We start from the raw sequence: 12797 nt of genomic DNA on the forward strand, positions 1-12797 counted from the left end.
TCTGATTCAAAGGCAAGGGTGCTATGGACTGAGCCACAGCTGACACCTCCCCACCAAGGACTTGTACACGCGTGTGTGTGTAATGCATGCACCTGGTAATGTAATAGTGTAATAAGTACAGGAATTAGCGTGAGTGGGTTAAAAAAAAATGAAGCTGTCTTTTAGAATTATGACAGTTGATTTTTCAATATGAAGGGGGATGTCATGAAGAGATATTAATGTATATAATGTTATTGGAAATTATTTTTTTTAAATAGAGGTTTAGGCTGTGGACGTGAGTGTGTGTTTTAATTGGATTAAAGCCAGTTAGTCTGGGTGCATTGATGTATTGTAGTTTTGAGATATAAACAGTAAGGTAGCATGCATTTTCATTTCATTGAATAAGCCATTCAAAGTCTGGGGGTGAAATCTTGCACCCAACTAGGAGACACCAAGCAATGTTTATATTACTAATAAAATTAATGCAATGAGAATTTGCATTCAAAGGAAAGACTGGGTATAACAGAAAGGAGTTTGTGTGTGTAGGCCAGAGGCATGGATGTTCTAAGCCTGTAAGCCCTACCACTGTGTCTGCAAAGGAACCAAATTGAAAGAAACCTCATTTTGAATTTGTAAGGTGAAAAATGCTTTGCTTAGTGTCTGTTTAAGTCTATTGGTTATTGTTGCTTTAGTGGAGATTTACTTATAAATTTGTTAAGAAGTTATGATAGTAGCAATTTGTAGACATGTGTATGTGTTTAATACCTTGTTGTAAATTAATAAATGTTTCATTTAGTTTGACATAAAAACCTCTGAAGGCTTGGTGGGTTCATTTCTGAATTCAGAGTTGCATCTCAAGCATACCAATTGAAAATATAGGTTATGACAGTTGTTTAAAGTTTCCCTCTGGGATTTTAAATAACAGCCTTTGCCAACTGCTGTGTCATAACAGGTGTGTGACTGAGCTTTCATACAGTCATCAATGCTTTTGCAACACCATCACATTCACATCGGGGAGAAACCATTCACGTGCGATGTGTGCAACAAATCATTCTCGCAGTCATCGGCCCTGTGGGTACATGGACGCATTCACAGAGGTGAGAAGCTATTCACATGCGATGTGAGTCACACATCATTCTCACAGTCATTGGCCCTGCATGGACATCAATGCATTCACACAGGGGAGAAATCATTTGTGTGTGATGTGTGCAAGAAATCATTCTCTCTGTCATCGCACCTCCAGGAACACCAACATATCCACACAGGAGTGAATCTGTTCAATTGTGAGATATGTGGCAAAGCCTTCACACAGTTCTTGAGCCTCCTGGTCCATCAGACTGTCCACTCGGGAGAAACCCTTCAAGTGCGAGATTTGCGATAAAGCTTTTGTGACATTTACAAAGCTCCTGGTACACCAGAGAAGTCACGCAGGAGAGAAACCATTCAAGTGTGAGGTTTGTGAGAAGGCTTTCACCCAATCTTCTGATCTCCTTATGCACCAGAGGATTCACACAGGGGAGAAACCCTTCAAGTGTGAGGTGTGTGATCGAGTCTTCACACAGTCATCGACGCTCGTGCAACACCGACGTGTCCTCACTGGGGAGAAGCCATTCATGTGTGAGGCGTGCGGCAAATCATTCTCGGACTCACCGACCCTCCGTGTTCACCGACACATCCACACTGGGGAGAAACCATTCAGTTGTGATGTTTGTGACAAGGTTTTCACCCACTCCTCTCATCTCCTGAGGCATCAGAGGATTCACATAGGGGAGAAACTTTTATTCCAATAACATTATATACATTAATATCTCTTCATGACATCCCCCTTCCTATTGAAGTGTGAGATTTGTGACCAAAACTTATACAGTGCACAAAGCTCATGGAACACCAAAACATCCACGCTGGGGCAAAGCCATTCAAAATGTGAGGTTCTTTCTGAGGGCAAAGTATATAGGGCCTCTAAATCGCCATTGCATTCACAGAGTGGAGCTCCCTGACTTGTAGTTGTTGGGCTTATCTACAGCCTTTTTTGAACAAGGGTGTAATATTTGCACTTCTCTAGTTTTCTGGCACAGCACCCGAGTCTAAGGAAGATTGGAAAATTACGTCTAGTGCCTCTGCAATTTGGACTCTTGTTTCCTCTTGGATGCACCTCATATGGTCCTGATACCATATCATCTTTAAGTACAGACAGCCTATCAAACACCTCCTCCTTATCAATTTTAAACCCTGTCTGAACTACCTCCTCTTTCACCATGATCTGGGCAGCATCTTCTTCCTTGGTGAATTTAACATGCAGAAAACCCCTTTCTGGTCCCTCATTGGCCCCACTCCTTTTTTTTTTACCACCATTGTACTACTTACATGCTAATAGATGACTTTTGGATTCCCTTTTATGTTAGCTGTCAGTTTCTTCTCATAATCTTTCCTTGTTTCTTTTATTTGTTTTTTCAATTCCCTGATGAATCTTTTACTTTCATGCTGTTGTACTTTCCACCTGACATTGGTCATAAGCAGACTTTTTTTTCTTCATCTTAATCTCTATTTCTTTTGTCATCCAGGGAGCTCTGGATTTCTTTGCCCTCCCTTTTCCTCTTTGTGGGAATATCCCTTGATACTGCCTGATCTATCTCCTCTTTAAAGGCAACCCACTGTTCAGTTACTGTTTTCCCTGCCAACCTTTGATTCCAATTTATCTAGGTCAGACCCATTCTTGCCCCATTGAGGTTGTCTTTCCCCCAGTTAATTATTCTTCTTCTGGATTGTCCGTTGTCCTCTCCATAGCTGACCTTAACCATGTGACGCAACAATCACTGTCTCCTAAATGTTCTCCAGCTGACACTTGATCCACTTGGACTGCTCATTCCCAAGAACCAGGTCCAGCAATGCCTCCTTTCTCATTGGAGTGGAATCATACTGCAATGGAAAATTATCCTGAACACACTCTAGGAACTTGTGATCCTCTCTGCCCTTTACACCACTACTATCCCAGTCTATATTCAGATAATTAAAGCTTCACTTTATAAGTACTCTATAGTTTTTGTGCCTCTCTGTAGTTTCCTTGTAAATTTGTCCCTCTACATCTTTCCCTCTCGTTGGTGAGCTATAAACCACACCGAGCAATATATTTGCACCTCTTTTGTTCCTGACCTCTAGCCAAATAGATTCTGTCCTTGACCCTCTGGGACATCCTTTGTCTCCAGTATTGCAATGTTCTTAACCAGTACTGCCACGACGACTCCTTTCCTTCCTTCCCTATCTTTCCTGAACAACTTGCTTCCAGGAATATTTAATACCCAGTCCCACCCTCCTTTGAGCCACAACATTGTATTTCCACATGGCAATCTGTGCCGGCAACTCACCAATATTATTTACCACATCCTGCACATTCACAAACATATACTGTAACCCTAATTTAGACTTAATTACTTTCCCTCTTACTCTGAAGCCACCTAATATCTTACTATTTCCTACTCTAGTGCTATATGTCTCTCCCAATACTCTATGTACCTTGGTGTTCCTCTCTACTCTGACCTTCTGGTTTCCATACCCAAGCCAAGTTAGGTTAAATGCTCCCCAATAGCACCAGCAAATTTCCCACAAGGAAATCCTCCCAGTTCTGTTTAGGTGTAACTCAGCCAGGCTGTACAGGTCCCATCTCCCCCAGAAGTGATCCCAATGAATCTAAAGCCCTCCAATGTGCCCCATCTCTCTGGCCACACATCCATCTGCCTTGTCCTCCTATTTCTATACCACTATACGTGGTACCAGGAGAGAGGTCCTGTTTGCTAATTTCCTATCAAGCTCTCTCAATTCTGACTGCAGGACCACATCTCTTTCTATCTATGTCATTGGTACTGATGTGGAGCCTGACCCCTGGCTATTCACCTTCCCTCCCCTCAGGGTGCTCTGCAGTTATTGAGGGACACCTTTGATCCTGGCATCATGGATTCATAGCTGCGGCACAGAAATGTCTGCCTATTCCCATAATTATCGAATCGCCTATCACTATTGCTCTTCCAGCCTTCTTTGTACCCCCTGTACAGCTGAGCTGGCTGTGGTGCCATGGACTTGGCTCTGGCTGCACTCCCCAGATCAACCATTACTTTAATCAGTATTCAGGACTGATTACTGGTTGGTGAGTGAGATACACTCAGGGACTCCTGCACTACCTGCATTCCTGTCACTTCATGACATCTTCCCTGAAAGCCCTAGCTTGAATTTTAATGCTATGCCCCCTGTGCCAGTAAAGTGATCCAGCTCTCAGGAGTATGGGGTAGAATTAGACTCTGCTTTTGTTGGTGATTTTCAAATGCTTTGTTATTTTGGTTGATTCAAAGATTAATGTTGTTTTTCTGCTTTCCGTCAATCTTCTGTATAGATTTATAACTCACAATAAATTTACTTTTTTAACTTAACCCAAACTACCTGATTTGGCAGTATGTTGCATTCATATTCACTGAGACACTCAGGAGCCTACGGTAAGAGTCCTGTGGACAAAATATTGGTCAATGTCACTGTGGGCTGGTATACTTTCTCCATCAATAAGTTTAAAATTTCCAGTTCACAGGATACAGAACAATTCTGTAAGAAAGAATAACTTGCATTTATATATCAACTTCCACAAGCTCAGAGCGACTGAAAGTGCTTTACAGCCAATGAAGTGCTTTTTGAATGTAGTCACTGTTGTAATTTAGGAAACTTGGCAGCCAATTTGCGCACAGCAAGCTCCCACAAAAAGCAACGTGATCATGACCAGATAACCTGTTTTTTCTGATGTGGATTGTGGGATCCATATTGGCCAGGACATCAGGGATAACTCCCCTGCTCTTCTATGACGTAGTGTCATGGGATCTTTTACATTCACCTGAGAGGGCAGATCGGGCCTTGGTTTAACTCATCTGAAAGATGGCACCTCTGACAGTGCTGCACTCCCTCAGTACTGCACTGGAGTGTCAGACTTAGTGCTCAAGTCTCTAGAGTGAGACTTGAACCCACAACCTTCTGACTCAGAGACTAGAGTGCTAACTGACAACTTATAATATTTCTGTTGCGTTAGACTCTGTTTCTAAAGGGTTAAGTCCCAAGGCTGTGTACAGAATGCTTTTCCCCCTGTAAACTGGCTGCCTGAAAGTTTGATTTGATTTAAAATGGTAACTAGTTAGAGCTATAGGCATCAGTGTTGTATTTCTGTCTGGGTTCCAGTCTTGTGTTAAATTCAGTGAATGCAAATTCCCAAAGCCAAGAAATCACCTCCTCATTTGTCGAGTTTAAGGTGATTAGTCTGTAGAGGGGACACTCCTTGGTATTGTGCAGCATTGTTTGTGTCTCTCCACAAGTGCGTAATGGATTTGTATTGAGGCCCAGCGATGGAGGTTGTCTGCACAGGGATCTTGCCCTGTCCTGAATCCATTTAACAAGGATCACTCTGGCCCTGGTAGTTCAAAGCCACTCAACAGATGGGGTTTGTCACAAAGAATTTGTTAGTGACTTCTTGTGTTTCCCATTCCTTGATCCAAAGGATGCCTGCTGGTCGATTTTGCTCAGGAAGGTGGCTCAATATGGGGCACTGGGATGGAAGGCGGGCAGTAGGTGGGTTGAACAGCTCATGGAGTGGTAAGTGAGGTGCAGCACAGAGGGTTTCAACCAGCTTACAGATTATCATCAGTCGGTGGATGTGTGAGGGAGTGATGTTTGCGAGGACAGAAAGTCAGGGGAGAGGAATTGAGCGGAGGGTTCTAGTTATGATGTACATTGTTGAGTTCAATTGAGACTCAGCAAGATGTGCGTGTGATGACCTTTGCCAGAAGGTGCCCAGTACTCGGCTGCGTAGTCTGATAGGGCAAGTGCTGAGGTCCGGAGTGTTGGGGCAGCAGCTCCCCACGTAGATCCAGCAAATTTGGTCAGTAAATTGTTTCTGGTTTTGACCTTTGCTGCTGTTTTCTTCAGATATCCCTGGAAGGACAGAATCCTATCTAGAGTCACTCCCTGATTTGTTGGGTTGGGATCATGCTTTAGTCTCTGGTCATCCATGTAGATGTGTGATTCATTTTTGGCGCTGGCATTGTGGAGCTAGAATACACTGGATATGGATTTAGAAGGATTCAATGTGAGATGCCATGTGCTGCAGTTGTCCATCAACTTTGTAATGTCTTCATTCAGGATGTGGTCAAGTGCAGAAAGTTGGAGCTTAGGTGGCTCAACAGGTGTCATCAGCACAGCTGAACTTTTGGGACGTGGTGGTTTGCAGGCCATTTGTATATGTGTTGAACAGGGTTCCCAAGGTGGACTCTGAATTATCCATCACGATGAAATGTTTCAATATCTGTCCCGAACCAGGTTGGAAGCACTTTGGACAGCTTTAGGGGCAGGTGTGTGAAGCTGTGAAAGGTGGTAAAGTCCCTGGTGTCAGCTGGAATGGACATCTTAAGGGATTGTCTTCAATCAGTACTGCTGATTAACCATTCTGCTTTCATTCACTCATGAAAGTTCTATTGTTTAGGCACAGTTCTAACAGTCTGTCAGGGATAAAACTCGAGGAACAACCCACTCTTCCCAGGAAAGCTCAGTGTTAGTTTTAGTGAGGTTTTTGAGCTTGTTTTCAAATCCCTCCATGGCCTCCCCCCTCCCTATCTCTGTAATCTCTTCCACCCCTCAGTACTGCACTAGAGTGTCAGCCATGACTTTTTGTGCCCAAGTCCCGGAGTGGGACTTGAATCCACAATTTATGAATTTTAAATGTAAGTTTAAAAATCAAATATTCATGATCTTTAACTCTGGTTTATGAAACATCACCCAGGAAGCTGGTACCAGCCACAGAAATGACCACAGCCCCAGATGGGAATAATGAGAGTGGTGAGTTTCTGCCGATTGTGTCTGTTTGAGGCGGCTCTTCAAATTACACTCAGGGTTTTTGGGCGTTCAGACACCAACAGTCAGTCATGTTCATGGATCCAGTCTACATGCTGTGGTCAGCAATTATTTCAGCAAACTACAGATTATAGTTTATTTCAGTTGTGTCACGTCAACAGGAGAAATAGTTAAAATAGTTTAATATAATCATAATTACATTATTACCTCTAATATTGTATGGATTTTCTGCTTTATTTTTCATTTATGATAGAGTTTAAAATGGCGAACTTTCTGTCCCTCATCTTTATAATGCTGGAGAAGGAATGAAAGGGGAGGAGAGAGAGATAGGAGAGAGGAAGGAGAGATGAGAGAGGTTCAGAATGCAAGTGTAAAGATAGAAAAAAGTGAGAGAGGAGGAGGAATGAGGAAGAGGAGATTTAGGAGGAGAGTAAATGACTCTGCAGAGTAAATGACTTCATTAAATTTAATACAACACTCAGAGAGCAGCCGCAGAGGACACTGGAGTTTTATGGAATAGCTGCTTCCTCAAGGTACTGGGAGTGATTGAAAACACTCACATGGCATTGAAGGTCACCTGAGGAGGCTCACAGAGCTACCTGAACAGAAAGCAATTCCGTCTGAGAATACTCCATGTGAACGTCACTCACTCTGGATCATCCCACAATGCTTTCATTGTCAGGAACTCGGGCATCAGACCCATATTCGGGGAAGGGGAGTGACCTGATGGTCAGCTGATTAGGGACAAGGTCCATCCCTTCCTTCCGGGGCTGATGCCACCATTTCATGCACCACACACTGAGCAGGAGGTGTTGTTTATTGATGCCTGTGTCTCTCTGAGGCAGCTCACAGAGAGAAGCTAGTGGGATGTTGAAGAACTGTTTCAGGTACTGGCTACACCTGGGGGTGGATTGCAGTATTCCACAGATAGAGAGAGAGAGAATGGTCACAATCATCCTTGTGTACTGCACATTGAACAATATCTCTGAACAACTCTCAAACAAGGTCTAGACTGGGACAGCCCAGGAGAGAATCCGGGAGAGGCGAGTGGACCGGGACGCCCCGGGAGAGGTGAGTGGACTGGGACGTCCCGGGAGAGGCGAGTGGACCGGGACGTCCCGGGAGAGGCGAGTGGACCGGGACACCCCGGGAGAGGAACCAGATGAGGTGAGTGTTGAGCTCAGAGATTGGAGGGGGGCTGAACCTAGGCAGGCACAGGTGGCGACCCCTGGATAGGGCAGGCTGTAGGGGCATGGGGCATATACTCACACAATGAATCCCACTTCATGCCCCACTGTGCTCCCCTTGCCTCGTGCATCAGAGATGGAGAGTCTAACAAAACCAGGATGTTGAAATTCAAACAGAGAAGATTCACTCCCTAACAGCACTGTGGGTATACCGACACCACATGGACTGCAGCGGTTCAAGAAGGCAGCTCGCCACCACCTTCTCAGGGGCAACTAGGGATGGGCAATAAATGTTGGCCCAGCCAGCGAAGCCCACATCCCATGAATGAATTTTTAAAAAACTACAATCTCCAATTATTAACTTTTGATATTAAATAAAAAGAATTAAATAGGTGGAATTGCCCAATTCCATAAATAGAGATAACTGACACATTACAGCATAGTAAAAATATTAATATTTCATAAACATTCTTGTCATTATTCTGGAAGTTTCACAAATTGGGAAGTAAAAAGTTTCTCTTTGAAGAAAGAGCAATCATTCAAACAATGTCAGCAAAGAGAAAGTGAGCAAATAATTATTCAAAATGTGAAATCAACTCTGTGCCGACTCTGCCCTTGGACAAGGAGGAGAAAGTGGAGGTGTCAGAAACAGGAATTAAGTACTCCGCTTCTCTCCAGACTACTTGCTTGGCCCCCATGCCCAGTCCAGCTCTTCTCCCTGCTGCCCCCTGTGCTGTGTACCAGACACAGCGCTCAGTCAGTCTCTCTGCTGCACCCTGTGCCATGTGCTGGGCACTGTGCTCAGTGAGTCTCCCTGCTGCTCCCTGTGCTGTGAACCAGGCACTGTGCTCAGTGAGTCTCTCTGTTGCCCCCTGTGCTGTGTACCAGGCACTGTGCTCAGTCAGTCTCTCTGCTGCCCCCTGTGCCGTGTGCTGGGCACTGTGCTCAGTGAGTCTCTCTGCTGTCCGCTGTGCTGTGTACCAGGCACAGTGCTCAGTGAGTCTCTCTGCTGTTCCCTGTGCTGTGTACCAGGGACTATGCTCAGTGAGTCTCCCTGCTCTCCCTGTGCTGTGTATCAGGCACTGTGCTCAGTGGGTCACCCTGCTCCCCCTGTGTTGTGTACCAGGCACTATGCTCAGTGAGTCTCCCTGCTGCCCCTGTGCTGTGTACCGGGCACTGTGCTCAGTGAGACAAAAATAAAAATAGCTGGAAAAACTCAGCAGGTCTGACAGCATCTGTGAAGAGGAATACAGTTAACGTTTCGAGTCCATATGACTTCATCAGAACTGAGGAAATATAGAAATGAGGTGAAATATAAGCTGGTTGAGGGGGGTGGGACAGGTTGAGCTGGATAGAGGGCCAGTGATAGGTGAAGGCAAAGAAGAGATTGCCAAAGATGTCACAGACAAAAGGAAAAAGGGGTGTTGATGGTGGTGATATTAGCTGAGGAATGTGCTAATGGTGAAATAAAGGGTGCAAAGCAGGACGAGCAAGTGACAGATAGCCCTAGTGGGGGTGGGCTGGGGGAAGGGATCGAAATAGACTAAAAGGTAGAGCTAAAACAATGCATGGAAATACATTTAAAAATAATGGAAATAGGTGCGCAAAGAAAAACATGTTGAAAAATATATATTATTGGAAAAAGGGGGATCGGAAAGGAGGTGGGGATGGAGGAGAAACTTGATGATCTAAAATTGTTGAACTCAATATTCAGTCCGGAAGGCTGTAAAGTGCCTAGTCGGAAGATGAGGTGCTGTTCCTCCAGTTTGTGTTCAGCTTCACTGGAACATTGCAGAAGGCCAAGGACAGACATGTGGGCATGAGATCTGGGTGGTGTGTTGAAATGGCAAGCAACTGGGAGGTCTGGGTCATGCTTGCGGACAGACCGAAGGTGTTCTGCAAAGCAGTCACCCAGTCTGCGTTTGATCTCTCCAATGTAGAGGAAACCGCATTGGGAGCAGTGAATGCAGTAGACTAAATTGAGGGAAGTGCAAGTGAAATGCTGCTTCACTTGAAAGGAGTATTTAGGCCCTTGGACGGTGAGGAGGGGGGAAGTAAATGGGCAGTTGTTGCATCTTCTGCGATTGCATGGGAAGGTGACGTGGGAAGGGGTTGAGGTGTGGGGGGGTGATGGAGGAGTGGACCAGGGTCTCCCGGAGGGAATGATCCCTGCGGAATGCCACCAGGGGGGGTGAAGAGAAGATGTGTTTGGTGGTGGCATCATGCTGGAGTTGGTGGAAATGGCGGAGGATGATCCTTTGAATGCGGAGGCGGGTGGGGTGATAGGTGAGGACAAGGGGGACCCTACCATGGTTCTGGGAGGGAGAGGAAGGTGTGAGGGCGGATGCGCTGGAGATGGGCCGGACGCTTCTGAGGGCTCTGTCAACGACTGTGGGTGGAAAACCTCGGTTATTGCCGTGAGTCTCCCTGCTGCCCCCTGCGCTGTGTAGCAGGCACTGTGCTGAGTGAGTCTCCCTGCTGCCCCCTGTGCTGTATACCAGGCACTGTGCTCAGTGAGTCACCCTGTTGCCCCCTGTGCTGTATACCAGGCACTGTGCTCAGTGAGTCACCCTGTTGCCCCCTGTGCTGTGTATCAGTCACTGTGTTCCGTGAGTCTCCCTGCTGCCCCCTGTGCTGTGTACCAGGCACAGTGCTGAGTGAGTCTCCCTGCTGCCCCCTGTGCTGTGTACCAGGCACTGTGCTCAGTGAGTCTCCCTGCTCCCCCTGTGCTGTGTGCCAGGCACTGTGCTCAGTGGGTCATCCTGCTCGCCTCTGTGCTGTGTACCAGGCACTGTGCTCAGTGAGTCTCTCTGCTGCACCCTGCGCTGTGCCAGGTACTGTGCTCAGTGAGACTCCCTGCTGCCCCATGTGCTGTGTACCAGGCACTGTGCTCAGCGAGTCTCCCTGCTGCACCCTGCGAAGTGTACCAGGCACTGTGCTCAGTGAGTCTCCCTGCTGCCCCCTGTGCTATGTACCAGGCACTGTGTTCAGTGAGTCTCCCTGCTCCCCCTGTGCTGTGTACCAGGCACTATGCTCAGTGAGTCTCCCTGCTGCCCCCTGTGCTGTGTACCAGGCACTATGCTCAGTGAGTCTCCCTGCTGCCCTCTGTGCTGTGTACCAGGCACTGTGCTCAGTGAGTCACCCTGTTGCCCACTGTGCTGTGTATCAGGCACTGTGCTCCGTGAGTCTCCCTGCTGCCCCCTGTGCTGTATACCAGGCACAGTGCTGAGTGAGTCTCCCTGCTGCCCCCTGGGCTGTGTACCAGGCACTGTGCTCAGTTAGTCTCCCTGCTGCCCCTGTACTGTGTGCCAGACACTGTGCTCAGTGAGTCTCCCTGCTGCCCTCTGTGCTGTGTACCAGGCACTGTGCTCAGTGAGTCTCTTTGCTGCACCCTGCGCTGTGCCAGGTACTGTGTTCAGTGAGTCTCCCTGCTCCCCCTGTGCTGTGTACCAGGCACTATGCTCAGTGAGTCCCCCTGCTGCCCCTGTGCTGTGTACCGGGCACTGTGCTCAGTGAGACAAAAATAAAAATAGCTGGAAAAACTCAGCAGGTCTGACAGCATCTGTGAAGAGGAATACAGTTAACATTTCGAGTCCATATGACTCTTCATCAGAACTGAGGAAATATAGAAATGAGGTGAAATATAAGCTGGTTGAGGGGGGTGGGACAGGTTGAGCTGGATAGAGGGCCAGTGATAGGTGGAGACAAAGAAGAAATTGCCAAAGATGTCACAGACAAAAGGAAAAAGGGGTGTTGATGGTGGTGATATTAGCTGAGGAATGTGCTAATGGTGAAATAAAGGGTGCAAAGTAGGACGAGCAAGTGACAGATAGCCCTAGTGGGGGTGGGGGAAGGGATCGAAATAGACTAAAAGGTAGAGCTAAAACAATGCATGGAAATACATTTAAAAATAATGGAAATAGGTGGGCAAAGAAAAACATGTTGAAAAATATAAATTATTGGAAAAAGGGGGATCGGAAAGGAGGTGGGGATGGAGGAGAAACTTGATGATCTAAAGTTGTTGAACTCAATGTTAAGTCCGGAAGGCTGTAAAGTGCCTATTCGGAAGATGAGGTGCTGTTCCTCCAGTTTGTGTTCAGCTTCACTGGAACATTGCAGAAGGCCAAGGACAGACATGTGGGCATGAGATCTGGGTGGTGTGTTGAAATGGCAAGCAACTGGGAGGTCTGGGTCATGCTTGCGGACAGACCGAAGGTGTTCTGCAAAGCAGTCACCCAGTCTGCGTTTGGTCTCTCCAATGTAGAGGAAACCGCATTTGTGAGCAGTGAATGCAGTAGACTAAATTGAGGGAAGTGCAAGTGAAATGCTGCTTCACTTGAAAGGAGTATTTAGGCCCTTGGACGGTGAGGAGGGGGAAGTAAATGGGCAGGTGTTGCATCTTCTGCGATTGCATGGGAAGGTGACGTGGGAAGGGGTTGAGGTGTGGGGGGGTGATGGAGGAGTGGACCAGGGTGTCCCGGAGGGAATGATCCCTGCGGAATGCCGCCGGGGGGGTGAAGAGAAGAATTGTTTGGTGGTGGCATCATGCTGGAGTTGGTGGAAATGGCAGGGGATGATCCTTTGAATGCGGAGGCGGGTGGGGTGATAGGTGAGGACAAGGGGGACCCTATCATGGTTCTGGGAGGGAGAGGAAGGTGTGAGGGCGGATGCACTGGAGATGGGCCGGACACGGCTGAGGGCCCTGTCACCACCGTGGGTGGAAAACCTCGGTTATTGCCGTGAGTCTCCCTGCTGCCCCCT

At 46.9% G+C, this 12797-nt stretch overlaps 2 protein-coding genes and 1 pseudogene across 3 annotated transcripts in view; 1 reads left to right on the plus strand and 2 right to left on the minus strand.

Moving 5' to 3' along the window:
- Window positions 1-12797, minus strand: part of LOC144695247 (uncharacterized) — a 486191-nt gene that overhangs the window by 116531 nt on the left and 356863 nt on the right. The gene's annotated exons all lie outside the window — the stretch shown is intronic.
- The window catches only part of LOC144695203 (uncharacterized), a 341679-nt gene that overhangs the window by 21435 nt on the left and 307447 nt on the right, over window positions 1-12797 (minus strand). The window lies entirely within an intron of this gene.
- Window positions 1-12797, plus strand: part of LOC144695173 (uncharacterized) — a 29629-nt pseudogene that overhangs the window by 10085 nt on the left and 6747 nt on the right.

The sequence above is a fragment of the Cetorhinus maximus genome, chromosome 21 (assembly GCF_964194155.1).
Source record: "Cetorhinus maximus chromosome 21, sCetMax3.hap1.1, whole genome shotgun sequence".
NCBI classification, from domain to species: domain Eukaryota; kingdom Metazoa; phylum Chordata; class Chondrichthyes; order Lamniformes; family Cetorhinidae; genus Cetorhinus; species Cetorhinus maximus.